Source organism: Parasteatoda tepidariorum, chromosome 2 (assembly GCF_982258835.1).
Source record: "Parasteatoda tepidariorum strain Cologne lab strain chromosome 2, Ptep-v5.0, whole genome shotgun sequence".
Taxonomy (NCBI): domain Eukaryota; kingdom Metazoa; phylum Arthropoda; class Arachnida; order Araneae; family Theridiidae; genus Parasteatoda; species Parasteatoda tepidariorum.
The window spans coordinates 21276952-21302973 of NC_141756.1; the positions used below are offsets into that span (position 1 = coordinate 21276952).

The 26022-nt window shown below is 30.2% G+C and overlaps 1 protein-coding gene across 1 annotated transcript in view; it reads left to right on the forward strand.

The window, feature by feature from the left end:
• The first annotated feature begins 18704 nt into the window (after positions 1-18704).
• The window catches only part of LOC107442412 (hexosaminidase D), a 206672-nt gene continuing 199354 nt past the window's right edge, over positions 18705-26022 (forward strand). The window contains exon 1 of the mRNA XM_043043133.3: positions 18705-18985. The gene's annotated coding sequence lies outside the window, so the exon portion shown is untranslated. The remainder of the gene's footprint in view (positions 18986-26022) is intronic.

Below are 26022 nucleotides of genomic sequence, written 5' to 3' on the forward strand. Positions count from 1 at the left end.
ATTTATAATATCACGTGACTGCAACTGAAATTAACATCGATCTCGTACTATCTGCGTTTGAGTCAACCTGAGCCGAAATTGTTTGTGAATTATAGAGATGAACAGTTATGAAAAGGATTGAACTATGCCACACAGGAAGAAAAGCTTTGTACCCATTGAATTTAGGATATGCTTGAATGTTTAATATACATTACAATTTTTCTGCATTATTTGACTCTTCGAATACTAAACACTTGCTGATTTAAAGGTAATAATCCCTACATAAGAAGGGTGTCCAAAAAAAATTGAAAACGGTCAGATTTCTCGAAAAAGTAGCATAGGGCAACATATAAAGTGAAGTATGTCGAATATTTCGAAAAGATGCTTTTAATAAATCTAAGTTCGATCCCACGACCGTGGATTAAGTTTGGTGTCAGAAATTAAGCTTTTCTAAATATAAAATCTGACTATTTTTATCATTATCTTCTTCATTTAACTCGTATTTCGGAAGATATCTCAATTTCAAACAATTGTTATCTCATTTCTATTTTGCGATTACTGCGCCATCTGTTGACCAAAATGCAATGACCTGCATATGCTCTTTTTTGAATAAAACACAACGCGAACGGGTAGAGTTTTGTAGCTGTTTTTTTTTGTTTGGATTGTTTATGTTTGTAGCAGGTTCAACCGGTTCTACTACGCAATACGCTCTTTGTGTATGTTTCAGAAAGCCAGCTTCAGAAAGCTCTTCGCCAGCTTCAGAACAGGTTTTTGTTTATATTCAGAGCGGCTTTATGGGATCGCTTTACTAATGAATATACATAGGGGAAGGAGACTAGCTTCCGTAGACATAATGTAAACCAGTCCTCCAAGGTCTGGGGCGGCCTCTGTGTATAAAGGAAAGAACAACATTTAGGGGCATGCAGTAGAAGCTCTTGAATCCGGTTTCCACCCTCCTCTCCTCCCGACCACGACTGGAGTTGGGAGATGAAGAAAAAATTTCTCTTTTTATTTATTCTTGGCTTGTTCTGCGCTATTAAATGAATGGCACTGTACTGTTAATAAAGATATTCCTTTGAGAATACATTTATATCATCCATGTTGATTAAAATCTGTTACACACGTTTTGACGAAGAACGAAAGACTAAAATGGCGGTACGAGTGGTAGCGTAACATGTAGAGTTGCCCCAGGGCTAAAGAGAATAGAAGGGCTAGTTCACTCCGCTCTTAGAGCTGAAGCTACGATTTCCCTCCTCATGACGTCACTGTGTCCACAGATCTCGGAGATCGCAAGCAAAGATATTATGATAACTTTGCATCTTTCTCTTCGTAAAAATAAGTTAGACTTTTTCTGGTTATTAGCTTTCAAACTTTACGTAATTAACACATTATTTCCATTCATAAACATAGTTCAAGAAAACTTTCTTGGCCATTATGTTAAAAAAATACCATTTTAAACTTATAAAAATGTTTTACTAGTTGGCGAAAATGACACTATAAATACTTTATTTTAAAAAATTCAGTTTTAACTTTAATTATTATGAAAAATGAAAGCATGTATCAACACTTTTTTTATCTACATATTTTTTTATAACAATAAGTTGAGTTAAATTTAGAATCCCTGATTTTAAAATGATTTATCCCTGATTTAATAGCAATTTGTTCATACTTAATCATTAGGAAACATCAACCTTAAACGCTAATTACTGAAACAAAATAATAATTTAGGTTCATAATGACATTAGAAATTTTACAATTGCTTATAGATATTTAAATTTACGATGATATAATTTATAGATATTTAAATTTAAGAGAATATAATTTTTTAAAAAAATCATAAATATTTAGAATAACTACATTAAAAGATATGTTATGAAATTAGGAGAATTCCAACCATATACTATATATTTTATTTATTCCTTTTATTTACATTTTGATTTTCTTTGACTTTATCCATTTTTCAAATTTTCTTCACCTGCCTTTCTTTTTGAAGTAACGAGGCGGTTTCTATTTAGATAATGAATTTTTGCAAAAGTTCTTAACGACAGAATAAACGTATTGCTGTTTTATATCAACTGTGTCATTTCGAAATCCATTCTTTACATAGTTATTCATTTACTTTAGGGACCACGCGGAAAATTATATTTTTTCCTTTTGTTTTTCTATTAAAATTTTTTCAAGTTGCAATCGCGCAAACTGGCATTTCGATAATAGTTTTAAATTCTTGTAAATTCACTGCAAAAACTGAGGAAAGTCATTATAGAAAATAACAAATGTCTTAGAATATCTCGCAAAAAGAAATGCTCCAATATTAGTTAGAGCTAGTAAGGCCGAACGCTGCGTTCTTGAAGTAAAAGTGCGAGCTTTGCGCCAAAGTGACTTCACTAGAGAAAATCGCAGGATTGGCCAACACCTCCTAGAAAGAACAGGCCTCAGCACAGGTTACCATAAATATCCCTTAGTAGTCCAAACGTAATGACATATTTTGTATTTACAACCACTGCGCAGCTCAGTACCCCTAACGTAATGACATCTTTCTTACTTTTTGTCTACTGCGCAGTTAACTTCGTCACATCGGACTACTAATTTGATCCGTGCCGAGGCCTTTCTACTTCTAGGAGGTGTTGGATTGGCGCGGCGAGAGCTACTTCAAAGGAGTGAACCAGCCCTTCTATTCTCTTTAGCCCTGGAGTTGCCCTACAACCGGTTCACAGGTGACGTTCCTCCAGACAGACACTTTGCTTCTTATGCGCATGTGCTGGATCTGAGTATGTTTCTCACCCTGTGAGTTGTGTTTCTGGTACAGCATACCGGACAGAGTTAGTAACGTATTCTAAGAGCTGGACTTCTTCTTTGTATATTCTTTGGATTTTCTGATCGATTAACTACGTCGCAAAAGAAAAAGTTTACTAATTACCATTCAAATATGCTATGTAAAATAAGGATTCCTTTTTAAGGTTTTGTAATCACACCCTCCCCATCCAGAGGTTGAGGCGCAGGGGCTATGTTTAGAATTATTGAAAGTATTTCACTCCTGTGTTTTTGTATTTTTGTTCCAATGCGAATTTCTAGAGATATTTGATCGTTTTCATGCTTTACGAAGATCCTGTAAATAAAAATTATTGCCTATTTGAAACTGTAATTTGTGTTAAAACAATTTTCCCATTTATTTATTTTTTTCATTTATGCAAAAATAATTGCCTACAATTTTAGTTACCTTACTTTTGCTGCACTTAATGTCCGGATTATTTTTATTGTTCCGAAATGATTGTCCTATTTCGATTTTTTTTTTTTTTTACCGTACTGATTGTCCGATTTGTGAATTTTTTTCTTCCATCAAAATAATCATTCAATCTCGGTATCTTTACTTCTTTTGTGCTATAATAATTATCCGATTTGCGTACTTTTAGTTTTATTTCAACTGTTGACCGGTTTCGATATTTTTTGTCTTTGACATAATGATTATCCTGTTTGAGTTTTTAACTTTTTCTGAAAAAATTGTCTGTTTCCTTCGAAAATTTCTGATTTCTCCATTAAGAATGCGCATTTCAAAATGACTCAAACTTGTAAACCTCTCGATGCAAAAATTATTTGATCATTATCAAATTAAATCATGAAAAATAATAAAGGAAACAGAAAAATAAATTTTTCAAGTTTTAAAATTTTATACAAAGACTTTTGTCTTTCACTCAAATATTTCTGAAGTCTTGCAGTTTCGCATATAAAATGTTCCACTTTAAAAAAATCAACAATCGTCATGGTAATGAAAAATATAAAGTTTCTTTCCCAATTAAATAATGATAATATAACTCATAATGTCGGTGAAGTTTTAATTCTGGACTCAGATCAAATGCGTGTTTAGGAAAATGGACACAACTTAAAACTTGTGTTAAAAAAATGGACATTGCAATTTAAGAAAATGAACATGGTGTTTGATTTCGTTTTTCAAACGTTTATTACAAAAATTATTATTAATATTAGTATTTTTTATTGAAAGAATAAATTAATTGATCAAAAACTAATACGTCCATTTCCCTAAATCACTTATCATATTTTTTAAAATTATTTGGAAAAGATATTAAAGGTCAGAAGTTGTTCCATGAGTCATAAGTCTATTCTCTTAAACACAAATTTTGAGTTGTGTTCGTTTTTTTAAAATTCATTTCAAATTATGTTCTTTTTCTTAAACATCCATTTTCTTTCTGCATTCATTTTCTTGAAATTTCATTCCGAGCTATGTCCATTTTCTTAAATACGCATTATGAGCTGTGTTCATTTCTTAAACGCGCGCATTTTGAGCTGTGTTCATTATCTCTAACATTCATTCCGAGTTACGTGTATTTTCTTAAACGCGCTCATTTTGAGCTGTGTTCATTTTCTCTAACATTCATTCCGAGTTACCTGTATTTTCTTAAACGTGCTCATTTTGAGCTCAGATCATTTTCTCTAACATTCATTCCGAGTTACGTGTATTTTCTTAAACGCTCTCATTTTGAGCTGTGTTCATTTTCTCTAACATTCGTTCCGAATTACGTGTATTTTCTTAAACGCTCTCATTTTGAGCTGTGCTCATTTTCTCTAACATTCATTCCGAGTTACCTGTATTTTATTAAACGTGCTCATTTTGAGCTGTGTTCATTTTCTCTAACATTCATTCCGAATTACGTGTATTTTCTTAAACGCTCTCATTTTGAGCTGTGCTCATTTTCTCTAACATTCATTCCGAGTTACGTGTATTTTCTTAAACGTGCTCATTTTGAGCTGTGTTCATTTTCTCTAACATTCATTCCGAATTACGTGAATTTCCTTAAACACGTATTTCAAGCTGCGTTCAGAATAAAAAAACTCACCGACTTTTATAAAAGTGTAGAGAATAAATACAATGTATCAAGTTTTAGAAACGTGATAAAAATAAAGTTACATTTAATATCTCGTCAGCAAAAAGAGGCAACTGAAAAAAATATTTCTCGACTCTCTGAATAATCAAGATGTAGTTTTATCGCTAAAGATAATCTTTCTATCTATTTCCGACAGTAAAGAGTATATATTCTAAGGCGCATCTGATAAGCATATGTGCCGTTATTTTTAAGAGTGAAATAAACCCATTTGGAGCTAAAAAAAATCATGTATTCTTTTATTTATCTTTTTTATAATTTTAATGATCATTATTGTATTTTGACATTTGACCAAATTATAGTGTTAAAAATATCACCCAAATTTATAAAACTTTTTAAAATCATTCAAACTCTAACCGTTGGACTTTTACTACTTTTCCGCAGTAGACTGAACATAGAGACACGATTTCCAGTAGAACACCGAAGTTAAGCATCACTGGTTGCGGTCAGTAAGAGGGTGTGACCACTTTGATTAGTCTGCGTAGGGACCGGGGGTGCGCGGCTTCGGTCCTCGTTGAACTGTTCTACCGTAAAGTGCTCGACTTCGCGCGCAGGGCGTGAGGCTACCAAAGCGGGGGAACCATCCCCTCTGCTGAAGATCAAAATTGCGATGACATGTCTTCGGATCATATTCAGGGATGTTTCCCAGACCGTCGTCAATAGCCCATTGTGCGGCTCTAGTGCGACATAAATGAACTACAACAACAGCAAACTACAGCGAAACAAAAGTGGAAATCTTTTTTTTATCTCGCATTTGATTTGTTAAGAGCATGTCAGCATAAGACAAGCCATTTTAGTGGTTCGAATCAAATCCAATGCTCTTGTAACGTCATGCAGTCGTTTCTTTTTCAAGAACGAATGTTCTGTTTATCGAACTATATCGCTAAGTCTAGGATTCCAGTAAGACTACGAAACTACTTTTTTTTAAAATAATTCTATGACATTTATCTCAAATGATATCACGAATTAAACTTACGTCTAGCGTGTTTAACTTTTAAAAGCTTTTTCATATTGCTTTGTAAGCATACTTGTATAATTTCGTAACGAAATATAACAGAACTATTTGCAGCAGCGGATAATTACTTAAATCCTATACCGCGATGATCTTTTCTTAACTTGCAACGGAGTATAAGAATCCAAATTCTGCAAGTTATAGCTTTTAATTTTCTACCATACACATTTTTTCGTGGAAAACGGAGAAGTTGGTATACCTGAATTCCTTTAGAAATGTAGTGAAAAATGATTAAAATATTACGTAAAATATAAACAGTTTTTCAAAACCAGCAAAAAAAGAGACAAGAGCAATTCGAATAGCAATTTTCGAACATCAATAACATGAGCTGTCGCCAATATTCTCGTTGTACAACATACTTATAGTAAACTCGTAAAATAATGAAGAATTCCGATCACTTTTCAATAAACATGTTTTTCATTCAAATTCAATCTGACCAATGTTACTGTATAGTTTGAAAATGGTGAAAGAGTAATAAAAAATATCAAACATGTTATTCCGGAAAAATTATTATAAACTAAATGTATTCGAATAAAATATTGAATAGTAACTGATTCGGAACTTCAATTCTAACCTAAGATATCTAAGACCATTCCAAGATTATTCTAAGATCATTCTAGATAAATTATTTAAAAAATAGTAAAAATCATTCCTAAGGATTTATTCTGAATTAAATCTGTGATTTATTCTTTTATAGGACAGTGAATTTTACAAAAGCAAATAGGATCATTTTAAGCAAATTATTTCAAAATTAATTAAAATTAATCCTAAAGGTTAATTCTAAATCATATTTTAATCCGAGGATGTGTTACTTAAATTATTGTATTTATCAATGTATCGTTTTAAAGTTCTATAATTTCTATGATTTATTCTTATCGAAAAGTGAATTTTATAAAAGCAAGTAGATTCTAGATAAATTATTTAAAAAAATTCAAAATAATTCCTAAGGATTAATTCTGAATTAGAGTATTACAACCTGAAAATGTGTCACTTAAATCCTTGCAATAACAAAATTATAAAATAAAATGCAACTTCCCCAGGTGAGGCTCGAACTTACAGCCTCGGCATTACTCGCAAGCACTGCATTATAAGTACCGCGCGCTAACCAATTGCGCCACTGGGGACAGGTGTGCGGGCAAAAGAGAGAAAAGTTCTATCTATCCTAAAATGCGCATTTGAAAGTCTACCAGTAAGTAATAGGTGTTTACTAAATTACATCGCAGTGATCATTAATTGATGGATAAATTATATGAAATTATTAATCAAAACAATGAGATATGTTACCGATTTTAATATTGAATTTTACAAAAGCAATTAGGATCGTTTTAGGTAAATTATTGCAAAATTATTTTAAATCAATCCTGAAGGCTAATTTTGAATCAGATTTTAATCCAAAGATGTGTTACTTAAATATTTGTAGTTATCAAAGTTATATTATTTATATGATTTATTCTTATAGAAAAGTGAATTTTACAAAAGCGAATAGAATTATTCTAGCTAAATTATTTCAAAATTAAGTAAACTTAATCCTGAGGGCAGGGGATTGAGAGTTCGCCTCCCAATGAGATGAACCAGGTTCGAATCCCAGCGATAGTTGATTGCTATGAATTCTGCTTCCTGCTCTCTCCGATCCCAGTGCTGACGTAAAAATATCCTCAGTGGCTGACGGATTGTGGGTAAAAATCCCCATGCCGTTCGGCTAATCGTAAAAGGTTTTTTGTAGTTTTCCTTTAAGTAAATGCGGGTTAGTTTCATCAAAAAGTCCTCCATGAAGACTAGTTTGTCTCATTGCTTGCTTCAGAAGTTCCCTTATCTTCTGGATTAGGCTCAAAATTACAAGGTTACTGAGTTGAACATTGATTATTTTAAACGCAAATAGGATCCTAATCAATAAATTATCAAAAAGCAATTAAAATCATTATTTAGAGTTCATTCTAAATTTTCTAATTTTTAAAAAATGTATGCCTTAAATCTTAGTAAAATTAACAATGCTTTCTCCTTCAATTTTCTATTTCTATGTTTCATTTGCATTGGAAAGTGAATTTTAAGTCGAATTTAAAAAAGGGGTGTCGCTTAAATCTTTCTAATAAGCAATGAATGAGCCTTAAATTTTCTATTTTTATACTTTATTAGTATTGGAAAGTGAATTTTACAAAAGCAAATAGGATCATTATGGGTAAATGATCAAAAAGTAATTAAATTCATTATTAAGGGTTAATTTTAAATTAAAATCTGATCCAACTAAGATATGTGTCACTTAAAATCTTAGTAATTAACAAAGTATCCGCTTTCAGTTTCCTATTTCTATGCTTTATTTGTATTGGAAAGCGAATTTTACAAAAACAAAAAGGATCATTATGAATAAATTGTGAAAAACATAATTTAAATCATCATTAAAGGTTAATTCTATACTAAATTCCAATCCAACAAAGATGCGTCACTTAAATCTTAGTAATTAGCAATGTATTTGCTTTCAGTTTCCTATTTCCATGTTTCATTCGAATTGGAAAGTGAATTTCACAAAAGCAAGTAGGATGTATTCGATATCTGTTCGGTTGTCATAGCAACTCCCAACTTAATGAATTCCGAACTATCCCCTTTTGAAATGGAAATAAAATAGAATCAAGAATAAAATCTTCTTGAAAAGTTGCGAAAATTCCCAGCGCACAACAACACGCTACGAAAGAGCCTATCTCTCGATATTCCTAAGTAAATAGAGAGGAATAAAAAAAAAAATGAAAGAATATTTGATGGAATATTTCAAAAGGCTCATAAAGTATTAATATAATGCATTTAGTTTTTTACGTGGATAATAAGATAAAGGAAAATGTATTTTTTTAAGAAAATTATAGTTTATTCAGCTCTGTTTACTTAATTGATATCTGTATATTGATTCACCGCTTGTTTGCTTTTAATTATTTACTCGAGATTTGGGCACATTTTTTAATGAAGTCGTAACATTAATATTTTTCTTCCTGATCTGGTAAACATTTGATTTTTTTTATTCATTCAATTGTTTTTATTGTAGACTTAATTTTGAAAGATGAAAGAAATTATATAGTCATTGTTTTAAAGGAAAAAAAACTTTGTGAAAGAAGTTTTTGATATTTTTTTAGGGTGTATATCTCTAAAGTACAGGAAAAATGAGAATTGTTGGATCAATTTTAACACGCTATTTCTTCTAATAAATATAAGATATGATGAAACGAGGGAACGTAATATGTTCTTTAGAGAAATGCTATCATATGTGTCGTTATTTTTGAAAGTGAAATAAGTCCGCTTTCGGATTAAAATTGTGCTAATAGTTTTAGTAAAAAAAATTTTCAAGTGCCCACACGAATGACATTCGTCATTCAGGTATCAGTAGGGCTGATTTGTTGGTCACTCTTTCTGCGGCACCCTAATAGGCGGGCCGACGTTGCTCCCACACAGTAAGTACAGATAGTACAGAGAATGAGCATCCATGCCTTGTTCGGGTTTCAAACACGGGACCTTTCTCATGCGAGGTTAGTTCCCTGACTACTACACAGTTCAATTGGCTGTTTTAGTAAGATATATATACTCTTTTTTATTTACATGGAGATTCTGCTCATTGCTTGCGTCGCTCGCCAATGTCAGTGGTGGTCTCTCATCCCTCTTTGTTTTCTTCCTTAAAATTTGATGCTTTTCAAAAGAAGAAAAAAAAGATTATATATGGATCGTTTCTAGCACGAATGCAGAACGCAATACGGTCGGGCATTGAGGCACACAATTTCCTTGTGAGTTAGGGTAGATCAGGGAAGGGTGGTAATGTGGCAGAAGCATTCAGGCGATACCCTTGTAATGTGTGACCGTGCATTGTCTTATTGAAAAATAGCTCCTGATGCTCCTTCAACACATGTGGCTGAAGGACGTCATAAACGTACCGCTAAACTGTCATGGAGCCGCGGTTCAGCATTAGAGGTGATCGTGTTTCGTATACCGTGGCATCCCATACCATTGCATCAGTTGTAGAAGCGATGTGCTGCTGTGCAGCATAAGTAGGATTGACGCCCACTCGTTGTTGTCATCGTTCGAAGTGGTGTTGCTCTCGACGGTATGGGACTGCAACTGAAAAGAACTAAGTCGTCTGCGATGATTTAATTTGAGCAGTGGCGACACTCGTGAAACAGAGTGGATGCCCCGTGGTGAACGCCTCAATCCTGCCTACTCTGTACACTTGCATACAGCTTATTTAACTGATACGATGGTTTAAACTGCCAACGCATGTGACGCATGATGCCCCCCAATATGGATCGACGGCGTCATGATGGTCCAGCGTTACGTTCATGACATCTTAGCCCTATGTGATACCACTCATGCCATAGGCAACCAGGAGATATTTTTCAATGTCTATAGCTGGAGCTGTGGTATTTTATTGCATTGAGTAGTCGCCTCCCAACGAGGTGAACCGAGTCCCAGCGAGGGCTGGTAAATATGAATTCCACAGTTAGCTCGCACCGGTCACAGTGCCGACTTAAAGCTTCCTCAGTGGTAGACTGATTAAGGGGTTTATTCCCGTAGCCGTCAGGATAACCGTAGGACATATTCGTGGTTTTCCTCTCCATGTAAAGAAAATGCGTGTTCGTTCCCTCAAAAAAGTCCATCACGAAGGCTAGTTTGCTTCAGTACTAGATCCAGCAGTTCCCTTGTCTTCTGGGTTGGGTTCCAAATTACAAAGCTGAGAATTCATAATCATAAACTCAGAATTGGGTCGGCTGTTCAATGACGGTTACGGAATAAAATAATACAAAACTCAGTCACGCACAGCAGAGAAGTCACAGGAATACCTCCGCTACACTACCACCCTTCCCTGGTCTGCATGATACCCAGATTTGTCACCGAAAGAGCATTTCAGGGATAACTTGGAATGGCGAGTTGGATAGCTTTCAAGTTTAGTCGATTTAAAATGTTTTTACAGCAACTGCGAACCGAGATGAACAGTCTCATCATAACAGACTTGTATGCTTCATTGCTGTAACCTCATTGCTCATTTGTGAGAGAACGAATGGCCCAAGACGTTACTAAAATCTCCATTCATTTAAATTAAAAATTTAAAATGAATTGCAATCAAGTTTCTTTAAACGTTAAAAAGAAATAAACCGCTGATATTAATAAAGCAAAGGTTTTCTTTTCTAGTATTTCCCAAAATATGTTAAACATTGTTCTTTCATTTCTAAAATTAAGAAAGACCATAAGACGTAAGCGTTGAATGGAGTAACTTTTAGAATAACATCTAGTTCAAGTTCATTATCATAGATAACTAAATATTTGTTTAAAAAAAAGCAGTAAATTAAAAATAAAAGCGATTGGTGAGACTTGCAGACAATTTTTTTTTTAATCTCCATTTGTTCTATTTTTTTGTCATGTAACTGGCGGTGACCGTTAGTTTTGTTTAATAGTTTGTAGTATTAACGACACAAAAAAGGTTGACATATCAAACGTCATCAAGAGCATAGTTTTAAAAGAAAGAATTTTTTTTAATTTATGTTATGTGCAGTTTGTTTGCTGTATTTTAAGTGTTGAATGTCAGTTAAATGTTTGAAGGCCTCGAGTTATTTTGAAATTGTTGAGGAGAGGTGTTTTGTGAAAACTCCCACGACTTAAAGGTGCTTCTTTGTTGTTAAACAGTTAGAACGTATGCATGTACACAGTTAGAATTTCCATTCTCAAATTATGCTGAAATAACCGGCAATAGTCCGTCCATACAATTAACCGTAAAGTTTACGGTAAAAGACAGTTTTTTTTTCAAACCTTTACTGTCTTGAAACCGTTTGTAACTACTAAGGTTAAAAAACTATAAATGCAAAACTATACGGTTTTTAACCATTTGGAACTAGCGTGGTTGCAAAGCAGCAAAAAATAAATTTAACTCGACATTGGAGATAATTTAGCAACTTTTTGGTGCTGCCATCTATAAACATATTCTAACTGCCTAGGGTCACAAATTGGGGAAAGCATGACGCTAGAAACTTTGTATGTGTTAAAAGGAAAGGAGGTAATATTTTGGTGTCAACGTTGGGGTCGAACCCCCGTTCTGTCGTCAGATTTAACCGTCAGATTAGCCCTCTCGGTTATAATATGTATGCATAAGCAAGGATCAAAGTGGTTTTATGAGGTGAATTTAGTTGGTACGATAAAATTCTGGTTGTTTAACCGTATAAGCAATTAATGAACGCCCAGTTAAAAGTTTGAATGCCATCTTATTTATTGTTATTTGACTGTTTTGCTTGGATAAGGTAAAATATCAATAAAATTGCTATTTAACCATTTTTTACGAAAGTTTCCAACTGTGCAGGGGAAATTTCAGACCTATGGAGCACCTGCAACCTAGAAAGCATTCAGTAGTGGTGTATTTATCAGGAAACAATAATTAAGGAACAATTTGAAGCAGAAATGTCACCTTTGAAAAAAAAAATTGCTCAATAGTATTTTACCCGAAGCATTTCACTTAATTATAATTGATAATTATTTTAACGTTTAAATCATTTTATACAAAGAAAATTTCCATTTTTAATTTTTATTTTATTCATAAAGCGAGCGCTTAAATTAATTTTTAAGTTAAACAAATATTTCGTATATTGCAAAGTAATTATTATTTTACGATCATACAATGTCAGAATAGCGGAAAAAAAGTCTAAAATCTAAATTATATGGACGCACCTCCATACTCTTATTTTTGTTCCAGTTTTAAAAAAAAATGACCTTATTTTCTATTTTAAAACATTAAAAAAAATGTCTTTTACAAATTGATGAGGTATATGCGTTAAAAGGAAGTTGCTGTTATTTTTCGAAATAACAAAATAATTAATTAAAATTGTTTGTAATTATTTCCTTTTTGTTTGAAATCTGGAAAAATTAAAAAGTAAAGGTTTCCATACTAATTAAGTAAGCAGTAAATGTTGTTTAGTTCGCGTAAAGAAGTTTTTTTAATTATATTTCTTTGATGGGTTTGCAGTTTTTGACGTTTAAAAAAAAAATTTGAAATAGGGAAAAACTAGAGATTCCTATACTAAATTTAAAAAAAAAAATGTCGATTCATTATTTATGAAAAATCAGAAAAAAATAAAGAAATTAAAAGTAGAAGTCTCTCAAAATTAATTTATTTTAGTGAGCGGGGAAAAGCATATTTAGAAGCATTAATCTTTTCTCTTGACATTTCGAAAATATGAGATATAACAAGTAATTGGAAATTTTAACATTTGCAGTTCTTCAAAAGGGCAGTTCTCAAAAGATGAGAGCATAAGACAAATCTAAACTTTAAGCTCTTACAACAATTAATTAAGCTTTAATTAACTCGCAGTTAAAAGTTTAAATTAAATTTATAATTCTGTCAAATTAAGGGAATTAACATAAATAATGTTATATATTATAACTGGCGTTGAACAGCCGACCCAATTTTGAGTTTACGACTGTCAATGCCGTACCCTTGTCATTTTGAACGCAACCCAGAAGACAAGGGAACTCTTGGATCAAGTATTGAACCAAACTAGAAGACTTTTTGAAGAAATTTGGGAGTTATATGAAGAGGAAAACCACAAAATTCGCTTCAGTTAGCCCTATGGTGAGGGGATTCTATTCCATTAATCGTCTACCATTGAGGATATTTTACGTCGGCACTGGTTAGCGCGATCCGAGAGCATAATTCATAATAACCAACCACCGCTGGGATTCGAACCTAGGCCTACTCATCGGAAGGCGAAAGCTCTTAACCCTGAGCCACTACGACTTAACATAAATTATTGCAAGCATTTTTAATCAATACCTAAAAAATTATTTTTTTCTCATAGCAAAAAAATAAATATTTTTTTAAAGGTGTTGATTGAATATTTCTTTATTAAAATGCCATTTGTTTACACGTGATGCATAGGATTGTTCAAAATGTTCAAAAAAATAGAACGTAAGCAACTCTGTTTTTCTCATAAATTTTTTATTTAGAATGACCTGACGATTCTATGAAAAAAATATTAGTTTTGATTTTATTTAATTAGAAAAAGTTTGCATTTGAAGTGAAAATTTAATGCATATGACGTAAATAGTAATAGAATTTAGAATTAGCTGTTGTTGACCATTTGACGCAGATGGGACACTGGTGTCCCCCCCCCCTTTTTTTTTGACGCTCTAATTACAAGGAGAAATATATTTTGGTATTTTTAAATTATTAAAAACGGTCTAATAGTTACTAAAAAATTGTTAGATTATCATAATTATTATATTTGTATTAAAATATTAAATTAATAAAAATGTAGTTTGAAAATAATTTTTTTAAAATTTATATTTAAACATTTATCAATCATTAATTTCTCAAATGAAAGAAATTTCTACGACGAATAACAGTTTCTCTTATAGTAAATATATCTGCAAATAAGTACGAATTTGAAAATTTGTTGTTTGGAAGATTTTACCTTTCATGCAGAAAAAGACACCGATGTTTTTTGCAATATTTCATGAGCATAAATTATTAACATTCTAAATGTAATATTTTTCACTTATTTTGACCTAAATTAGGGCAAAATAATAAAAAAAGTATGAAAAATATGTCAAATAAAAATTCTGCGTCAAAGGGTTAACGTAAATTGTTTCCCCTTTTGAGAAGTGCGCTTAAATAAACCTTGTAAATGTGAAATACTTATAATAATTTTAGCTATTATATTTTCCTTTTTTTTTCTCAGATAAGTAAAATAACCCGAACTTTATGAAAAATTAATTGTAAGAAAAGGGAGTAAAGTTTTTATTTATCTTTATTTGATACTGTTAAAGACGAAACGTAAAAGAATGCATTCGCGGTTATATTATTAATAGCTATTTTTAAGATAAATAGCTATTTTATTTTATTTCATAAAAAAAATTAAACTTTAATAATTTTTTAAAAAGTTTGCTTCACGGTTTTACTTTGACGCATGTGATCATTACAGTATGTGAACATTACTTGATCATCTTTCGATTATTCTATCCATCTTGCATTTTTAATTCTGGTTTTAAGACCTGTTCGACGCTGTTAGTAGCCCTATATAAACTGTCACTAATACATCTCTATTTAGATATTTGAAAAGATATTTGAAGAAAAAAAATGATACAATGTGACATGCAGAGGTTGGGAGGAGGTAATGAGATCATCCAAGCGATTAAAAATTTAAATTACATCTCGAAAAGTATTAAAATTTTATTGTTACAAAAAAGAGATCGATTCATTTTCTTCAATGTTGATTCAATATTAAGCGGCAAGATGAGAAATAAGGCGATGAAAGATGTGGGGTCAACAAAAAATCGTTATTTTTAATTTTATTATTATTATTATTATCAGTCGAACCTGTTTATCTCGAATTTCACGGGAAAGGCGAAAAATTCGAGATAAAGAGGCTTCGAGTTATACAGGTACTTTAAAAAAATTAAATTTAATTAAGAAATTCTGTTAAAAGTGCTTTAGTTGTTTTTAGTAGAAAAATATAGACATTTCTTTAAACTAATTATACCACATACATCTATTCACTTAATAGTTTTTTTTAACATACATTTAACACTGAAAAAAAAAAATTTCCAAGATTTTTGACGTATAACCTTATTTGTTTCGATTATTCCTTTGAGGTTAGAAAGATCGCAAATTCCTCATGGCCAACATTTTCCTGGGATTCAAGAGCAGTTTATAAGAATTCTACAGCTTTTTCTACTTCTTTTGCATTCACTTTTGATTCATCAATATGATCTTCGGCTTCTTCATCTGATATTCCTTTGACATTATCTATAATTTTTTCATCTGTCAATGCCAGGCAGTTGTCGACTTGTAAAAATCTTCAAAATTAAGGTCAACTTTAAATACAGATTTTATTGCATTCCATTCTGACAAATCTGGCACTGCATTTCCAGCGTTAACATTTTCTTCTTCTTTACTGATGCCTTCAACCCCTTATTCATCATCTTCACAGCTATTCTTAAAACCAGCTTTTTGAAACCATTTTGGATAGTTTTTAGAGACACATATCTCCAGGCAAAACAGTAATTCTTATAGCTACTAATTTTTTGCATCGATGGCATCTACAAGTTTGCATACCAACTGTTTTCTATAGTTCACTTTAAAACTCTTAATTATCCTTTGAGTCATTGGTTGCAATTTTGAGGTCAAAATGAATTTCCATTCTTAACTTTCTTATTTATTTTGAAAAGCTAACCCCTGATGGTCACTGCTCATTAACCCCTCACTTACTGCCAGAATCATCGTATTCCTTTCTAGCAAAGTTAAGGAAGTGCGGGGATAGTGATTGAAATCCCAAGAAACACCCCCAACCTGTTCATCCCTACTTCCGGTGGATTCGCGAAATTCATCTCTGTCTACGAGTTCTATTGATAAAGAAAGTTTTGACATTTGTGTTCTATTATTAGAAATTCGAGAAACGGAGGTTTTCAAGAAAAAATTCGACCTAAACATGGAAAATATATTGATTTTTGACAGTAAACGTAGGGAATTTTAGAAATTTCGAGATAAAGAGGTTTTCGAGATAACGAGGTTTGAGATAAACAAGTACAATATTATTATTTTTGAAGTGTATAGCAGTATTTCTAAAGTAGCAGTTTAAATTTTTTGAGAAAGAAGGCAATTTGACTAATGCCCACACGTTTGCTTTAAAAAAAAGAAAAAAAGAGAATAGAGTAAAATTATATTCATTTTTCACTTTTTTGAATAAAGATTAGGAACCTGTTTATCTATTATTTTTTATACACAAAAAATTTTCTTTTGTTTTTCTCTCTTTTGAGTAATACGGCTCATTTAAATAGAAGGAAAAAATTATTTTCGAATTCGCAGCAGACTAAAGCTAGTCATTTTAAATTCGTTTTAAGCACATTGTTATGAGTACTAGCATTTTAATGTTGATTTGGAAAATCATCCCACTATCGGATTACTTGCACTCGTTACAATGTTAGAACCTTCATTCTTAAATTACGATAAAATAACTGACAGCAGTCGGTCCATCTGCTTAACTGTGGAGTTAACGGTTAAGAACATTTTTTACCTTTACGGTTTCTTAACCAATTACAATTAGCATGGTTTCAAAATCATGAAAAAAAATATTTAACTGGATATTTAACAAGATTTTGTGAGATAATTGGCATTGGAGAGTGCAGGATACTAGAAACTCTTCATGTGTTAAAGGGAATGCAGAAATATTGTGGTGTCAAAGCTGGGATTCGAACCCCAGTTCAGTCGGTCATGAAACTGACAGATTAGCCCTTTTGGCTATAATATGTACGCAGTTGCCAAGAACTAAATGGTTGGATAACTTAGTTGGATAACTTTAAACCGTATTAAATAAAAGCAGTTAATAAACGGTTTTTCTCACAATTAACAGTCTGTATACCATCTTATTTACGGTTATTTGACTGTTTTGTCTGAATATGGTGAAATAGCAAAGAAAGTTTTATTTAACCACTTTTTCCGAGAAATTTCTAACAATGAACAGTGCGCAAAAAAAAAATGGATCACCCAGAATTATTTTTGATCTAATAATCGGATATTCACGTTCTAGGACTCAATTTTAGTGGCTCAAGGGGGTGACCTCAAATATACTAATTAATAAGTGCAGCCGATATTTTAAATTACGAAATCAGACGCGAATAACGTACTTTCTCTGAATAAAAATACTTTTTTCCCCCCACTGCTTGGGTTTAACTTTGAAAAGGCGCATTTGTGTCCATTTTCTTAAATACGTATTTTAAGCTGTGTTTAGAATAAAAGTTAGTTATATTCAAGTTACTAATTATAACACTGATAGTTATTTAGTTACAATCAACAAGTTGTTTCAAAAATCATTCAGTCGAAGAAATATTGGTTATAATGTTTATTAAAAATATATATATATTCCACTCTTTTTTATTTAATAGAAACAAAAAAGTTTTTTTTTATCAAATTTTTTAATTTTCTTTATTTATATGCAAAAAACGAAAATTCTCAGTTAAAATTAATACAAATAGTAAATTAAAATTACCTTTGAAGTAATCTTAATAAAGCGAAATTCAAAAATAAATATTCATTTCATATTATAAATTAAAAATCCCTGTATTTTTAATTCAAATTTTATTTAGAAAAGTCCATAACGTAAATGAACTTCTATTTTGCTCGATTTTTACTTTCTTTATTTTATTTTATTGTTTGATATTTTATAAAAAATAAAAATAAACATATTATAATTTATTTAACAACATAAATAATCAGAAAATTATTTTTTAGTTTATTCATTTCCATATTTGAATAAATTCAAAACATTTTATGCTAAGTTTTTTCATTAAAGAAATCATTTCTGTTTTACTATTTTAAATGTTTGTATTTTATTGTATATATGTATTTAATTTTAAGTTCTATATTTATCTGTAGTAATAATAAACATATTTTTAATTTATTTGACAGAAATAATAAGAAATGAATATTTAAGGCATATTCAAATCAGTTTTTGTATCGATCCAAAATTTTTAAGCTTTATGTCTATGCGAATAAAAAATATTTATAATTAATTAAAATAAAATTGTACGCATTTTAAAATTTTTATGAGTTAATTTTTTGGTTTTATTATGCATGAAATATTTAAAAACATATTTGTTAACAACATAAATAAACAGATATGAATAAGTTTAGGATTATTAAATTTATTCTTGGCGTATATCTAAAATTCTGACAGGCCTAAAAAAAAAAAAAAAAATGAAAGCTACTGTGGCGGAAGTCGAAAAAGAAGGAAGTATAGTTTATTCGATCTGTGTTCGATATCCTGCTCTTGGCGACTAAAGAGATCCTTGGCGGTATTTCAATCTACTTCAATTAGAACAACCCTGCACTCTTTATGGAAGCCATATTTTCATAGCAAGAGTCCTGTCTTGTTATTGAAATTCGTCTCCATTGGTTCGTGTGTTAGAAAAGCAAACGGATATTGACAGCTCGAGTTGGTTATTCAACTTATTAGTCATTCTCAATATATTGCTTTGATTACAGTTTCTAATTTGGCAAGTTTATGGTGTTGGGTGTGTGTGTATTGTTTCAATAATTATAAACTGTGATCAAAATCGGATGACCAAATTTAGAAAGTAAACAAGGTTAAAGGTAAGTTATCTTGTCAGTAGGTTATCTTATTGTTTTCTTCGGTGTCATACCGGCACAATGCAATTTATTCTGTCTTGAAATGGGATAGATATCATGCGAACTTTTATTGATTATAATGATTTTTTCTCTCGCAGTGTTTATGTTAATTCTAGGAACACCAAATCAGCTGCATAACATTACATTAAGAAGCACTAAGGCCAGATTTTTTATCTCTTTTCAGCTTAAACATTTTTTTTTATTCATTATCATATGACGTATCTTGTTTTATTATGTAAATCGTACGATGCTTTTAATTAGAGACTGTTGTATCTTCATGTTGTATTGTGTTTTACATTGTTTCTGTAGATCGAGCCGCACATTTTAGGGGTTATGATTTTAATTTAAAGCCCTGTAGAAAACAAGTGTTATTAATAATTTGTTTTTAACTAGTTATATACTTTTTAATGCAGCATAAGGAGACTGAATCGTCATAAATCGATAAATAAAACATAGATGCAATTTTTAGAAATTATTTTGTAAATAACTCTCCTTTTTGTTAATTATTTTGACATCTTTAATTTATTGTGCTGACAAATTCACTATGCGATTCAACCACATTTTAACCATATATATTGCTTTAAAAGGAATATATAGTTCAAATGTTCATACACTATTTGGCAAAATCATGATCAACATAGTTTATCAGTTATCTTATATAAAAAGAAATTTTTTTTGAACATTTTATTGTTTGATTTCAAATAACTTGAGTTATTTCCTTTCTATTTAATAAATTAAGAAATGAATTTAATCTCAAATATAGCAACTGTTAATATTAAAAAAAAATTGACTTGATTGGTTATTAATTATATAAGTTATTAATTTTTCTACTCTAATTTCTTAGGTTTGGGGATTTTTCTAATTAGAAAATATAATATGGTTAGAGTTTGTTGCAAAGGATAGGGGGGTGGGGGGTAGAATAACAAAATATGTCTTAAAATATACTCTACTTTTCTGTTAGTTGTGTTAATTCAAAAATTTTTATTTATGTAATGATATTTTTTTAGAAAGTACATTTTGTTTTGTGTTTATAAAAAAAGTAGTTTAATTTACGTGTTACAGTTGTAGCATGTACGTAAATAATTGTTTAATGTTTTTTTTTCAGGAAATTTTAGCCAAAATTATGCTTACTTCTTAAATTAGTAACATCCTTAATTATAAATTGTTATTCTTTTGCCTGTATTATTGTTCATACATACATATATTAATAATTTATCAACGTTTTTATAATTTAATTTACAACTAGTCCCAAAAGGTTTCATTAAGTGTGGACAGGTCCTGTTTGTTTTGTTTGCTTTTTTTTATGTGCAAAATGTAGTTTATGAAAGATTTTGTTTTATTTTCTTAAATATGTAATATTGTATTTGTTATGAAATAAATCTATCATAACATATTTTGCAAAATTTATCCCCTGGTTTTTGAGTTGTCTCCCTGGTTTTGAGTAATTTTTGTTATTTTTTAATGATTCCCGCTATAGTAGATTTAGAGAGTTGCGATGGTTATTTTTCTTCTTTAGAGCTAATCTTCACTTTTTTTATTATTAAAATTTGATTCAGCAGTTGGTATATAATCTAATATTTACACAGTATGAATAACCACCTGCTCTCTGATATTTGTGCTTGTTTATCAGTTTGTTTATCACCAAGTCATGACTAAACTGCATTAACACCCAGATAGTAAAAATGAAATTGTTTATTTTCTTGTGAAAGATTTTTTAATGGATGTTATTGAACTCAAAAACATGCTGAGTCTTTCCATTGATTACCACTACCTTTCAATAAATGCATCATTCTTATTTATCATTGAATTTGATGCAATTCATTCTCTATTTTAACTCAATTAGATTTTATCTATTCTTTGAAGTTCTCTCCTGAAATGTTTGTCATTCTATAAAATAAATGACAGAGATAGTTATGATTCAATATCGCTGATACTACAGCAGCATTAGATATTGTGGTAAATAAACCATCTTTTTTTTTTTTTTTTTTTTTACTGTTAAATGTAACTCAAATAACCTCAAGCCCTTATTAAAAATATTTAAAATTTATGTATTTATCTCTTCAAATTTCAATACGGTAAAGGGTTAAAATGGTTAACATTTTCAAATTTATTTCATCTTCAATTTTTGATTTCCAATTCATAATAATTATCAGTTCTAAAAGTGGTAAATGTGACAATTTCACAAAAAAGTTAATTTAAAAATTAATGAATAAAAAATTATTTTATTCTAAGGCAATTTTTTCCTCCAGCATTTAGTTCCAATAATTTTTTAGGTTTTCGAATTTATAGATCTTATTACATGTCAAGTACATTACAATTAGTTCTTGTAGAGTCTAACAAAGTTTTATTTTTTTAGGAGTTTATTGATATTTTGATTTTATTATGTTCATAATAGAAATTGAACTCTAACCATTGAACCTAAAACCCAACCTAAATATCTACACTGTCTTATGTTGTTAAACAATTATCAGCAGAGCCACTTTCTGGTAGTGTTATATTCAGTAACGTGTGGCACGAGTATGAAATTTAAAAAATTTGATTAGACTCTTAAAATCAAATTTTCTTAAATTTTTTTAAATACATTTTAAATAAATCTTAGTGGGTTATAGGTTGACCATTCATCATTTAACCCTTTCACTGTTGAGCTCCTTATTCAAATTTATATAAAGATTTTGCTGTGGAGTACTGTTTCACTATTGTATAACTAGAACAAAACTAGCTTGTTGCTATGTGAATAAAAAATCATTGCCTTCTTTGGAGATATTGTTTGAAATTCATATTTATTTGGTAATTTCTGTTACATATTTATTGTTTTTGTCTTTTTTTTTCTTAAATTTTAAGTTGGGAAATTTTTTAGCTCTCTTATATTCAAATATCATAAGATTGCAGCATATCATCAATGTTCCAAGGTGATCTGATGTGACCAAGCTTAGTTTACATTTTTAGAAACCTTGAAGTTCAAAGCATAAAAGTATACACATTAATGAATCACAGATTAATATTTAAGTGAGAGAAAAAAAAATCGGGCAAATTACAGAGGCGGAATATGGATGTAATTAATTAACATCAAAGCAGGTTTTATTGACATAGTCAATAATTAATTCCCCTCAGTTCCTTGGTAAGGAAACTTGAAGGTTTCTAATAATTGTAGCCTTGTTTCTATAAAATCTCTCTTGTTGTTCATTACATCTGCTCAGAGTTGGTAAGTTTTAGGAAAAAATGGATTACACAGTTTAAAAAGTCCTGCCCAAAACCCTTTTATTCAAATTATGTCACAAATCAAAAAAAAATTGTGCAAAAAAAAAAAAGATTAATTTTTGTACAAGAAACAAAATGAAGACAAGTTTTCATTTTATTAAAAAAGTTTATTATTATTTTTAATATTGTTTTATTTATCCTTATGCAAAAACATAATTTAACAGTATTAAAAGCATATTTATTTATATTTAAAGGATAAGGTATTCACTTTTGTTGTCCAATGAATTGTGGAGCTTCAAAAGTTAGAAATCTTTTCCTATTATATTATATTATTTTCCTTTAATAAGTTAAAGCAAATTGTATAAAAAGTATCAAATATTTATTAATATCTGTAATTATTGTATGAACAATAATTACACATGTAGAATTTTTACCTTTTACTAATGACAGATTGTACCTTATTAATTACCTTTTACTACACTTTAAGACAGTTTTAGTCTGTTTAGGACATTTTAAGACAGTAAAACCTGCGTGTTCTGTCCAAAACAAGTTTAGGACGTCCTAAACTGTGATTTGACAGATTTGCATTGCTTTTTTTTCTTTGCCTAAATAATTTTTGACCCCCGATGTGCGTACTTTCATGTTTGAATTTTTTTAAAAATGGTTTTAAGAATATATGTTAGGGAACATCTTTACAGAGCACCTTGTATTTAGAAATATAATTTCAATATTCAGTTTAATAACAAATGCTATGTTCTATGTAACAAAACAGAGTTATGGTTTATTTGGTTGATGATCTGTTTAATATTGATATTGGAATATTGAGAGACATTTTTTGAATTCCTTTTCCTAACGTTTCTTCCTTGTCATTTATCAGGTCCATTTATACGTGTTTTACTTTTTATTCATGATAAATTACTCATGGTTTTAAAATTTTTAAGACATTCAGTACAAGTTTTTCATTTATATACAAACAAGACAGGACAGATTAATTTTTGTTTTCTTTTTGGCTCAGATTAAACATTTAATAACTAATAAATAGACAATAGTTAATAATGAAAATGTAAAAATTTAAATTTTGTCTTAAATCTAGCCATGTTCATTAATAAGAGTAACTTATGTTTTTAAAATTTAAGTTCATTTTATTTTAAGACATTCAACTAATCCATAAATAGATTTTTTTTCTTCACTTTTTGCTTGAAGATTAACTGTAAGAATTTAGATTATGTTTCATATTGGTCCTGTTCAATTATGAGAATTTTATACATCTTCAAATAAAAATTTTAAAGTTTTAAGACATAAATCATACGATACTTTTTGTCCGAATTGAAACAATAACAGCAAAACTGTAATAATGTAGAATTATCACTCATTATCTCTTAATTGCTTTATTAGTTTCAATGTATATGCTGTAATGAAAGTAAAAACAAAACAACTCATTAGCTTTGTCACTAAAGGAATTTAGATTACAAATTATTTTTTTCTAAGTTTATAAAATAAATTAACAAATAATTGAAGTGTTTTGTTTTTGATGGCATACAGGTATTCTCTGAAAGCTATTGAAAGTTGATCTTTAGAAATTTCTTAATTAGTAAGATTTTATTTTTTGTTGTTGATTACAACCATTTTGTGCCTTGTTATGATTTTGATAATGAAGCAGAAGCAACATGAATTAAAAAATGCGTATCAAATTAGTTTATTTCTCCTTATTTATTTTTTAATTTTTTTTTTTTTTGCATTAATTGTTTAAAGTTCTTAACTGTGTATTATAGTACAGAGAAGAATAAAATATCATATTTAATTATAATTAAAAGCTTCTTCCTATTGGTAAATGAGGAAGATAATTAAAAATTTATGCTGAAATGAAAGGGAAAAAAATATCTGAATGAATACACATTTTGTGTTGGCAGATTTTTTTTAACACCCATTACCCTTATGATCATTATTAATTAAAATAAAAATTGTTATAAAAAGTTTTGTTCTTGCAATTATATTTGAATTATGGAGTTTCACTATGGTTTTTGTAGTTTTTTTAAAATTCAAATTCAGTCAAAAGGAAGTATGTTTATTCTAAGAAAGTTTAGATTTACGTTCGATTATGCAAACTAAAATAACGCTAGCAGTTCCTAACCATGAATATAATATTTAAGGTCTAAACCTTGGGCAATTAAGATAGTATTTTAGAACGGGAGAGTCCAATCTTTAGATCAAAATTTATAGGGTGTTTAGTTTTATTCAATTTTGGACATTTTTTACAGTGCGCAAAATATAAAAATCATCACCTTAATAACTTTTGATCTTATGATTAGATCTTTAACGTATGGAGATGCGATCCTAATGGTTTAAGGTTTATATACCTTAAATTTGCTGATTAATTTGCGCGAACGGTTGCATTAAAAAATGTTAATACCGTTTTTTTCCCCGCTCCTAGTAAAATTACTTAAAAATTTGCACAGTTCTTTCGGCCATTATTAAATTAAATTGTAAATAAAAATTAAAAATTTGCCTGATATCATCTTTGGACAGACGAGTCTTACAATTGCTTGCAAAAAGTTTTGTATTTATTTTGAGGGTATCTGGAGATATGGTGAAATACCCACAAGTGATTAACATTTTTTCTAAATTTTGCTTGGAGGTACCATTATTGATCGAGTTTTAAAATTGTATGCAAAAAGTTTTTGATTCGCTTTAAAAATTCTGGAGATATTGCAAAATACTTAAAAAGTAGAATTGACATTAAAGGATTCAATTTTTTTACCTTTCATCTGAGTTTATTATTGGATCTAAGTCTTTCTGGTTGCGCTTGACCCTCGTCGATGATATCGAATTGCGCTAATGGTTTTCTAAAACCTGGTGGATTGCGCTTCTACATCTTATCCCCTCTTGCGTAGGGTTGGTCAACTGCGCTCAAAGCAACCTTTGTGACTATTCCTCCTCTTTCAATCATCCAGTAAGACATTTTCTGAAATAAAAAAAAAGGCAGTTCGCCTGAAACAAGGGTGTAGTACTGGGGATATGTCAATTAATGTTCGTCTATTGTTTGTCAATTCTGCTATTCTCAGTTTATAGTAAATTTTTATTCATTGTAAATTTTTTTTTTTTTTTTTTTTTTTTTGCTTTTGTAATTTTAAAATAAAAACGATTTTTAAAAGTATAAACAACTTTTTTTTCGTCCGTTTTAGATGACAAAGGGCATTCAAATTTAAAATAAGTTTGAAAGCTCCCTAGCTAAGTTTTATATACAACCAAGTGCCACTGCTCAGCAATCCATTTGCCCGGTGTATGTTTGATGCCCCCCCCCCCATGAGAATTAAAAGACACTTGCCCCCGTATACATTTGTCCAGTCCTTACTTACTTAATCTTCTTACTACTTTCTTTCTTTACTAAACTTTCATGATCATATTTCCTAAATCATCATATTTTAAGAATCAGTGTTGGTGACCCAACACTGATATTTTAAGATTAAGTGAAGCACACAATGCCTAAATGCTACCAGTAAATATGTTTTATTTTAGTTGTGAATATCCTGACTCCAGTATATCTCGAATTTAATCCTAGCATAAATTAACGTTATATGTTTCGATAGATTCAGGTAGAAGCTTATCGCCAAGACAGAGCGCTTAATTATAATAATTTGCACCCTCACATGTTGATGAGAAGAGAAAAGGTGTTTCTTGAGCCCTTTTCTGAATTATTACACACCTACTAGAAGTGCAATTTGCATACTGTGTGTGAAGCAATTACTGAGCACAGTTAACATAAGAGGCAAACAATACAAATTCATAGACAAAAGGGTATGTTT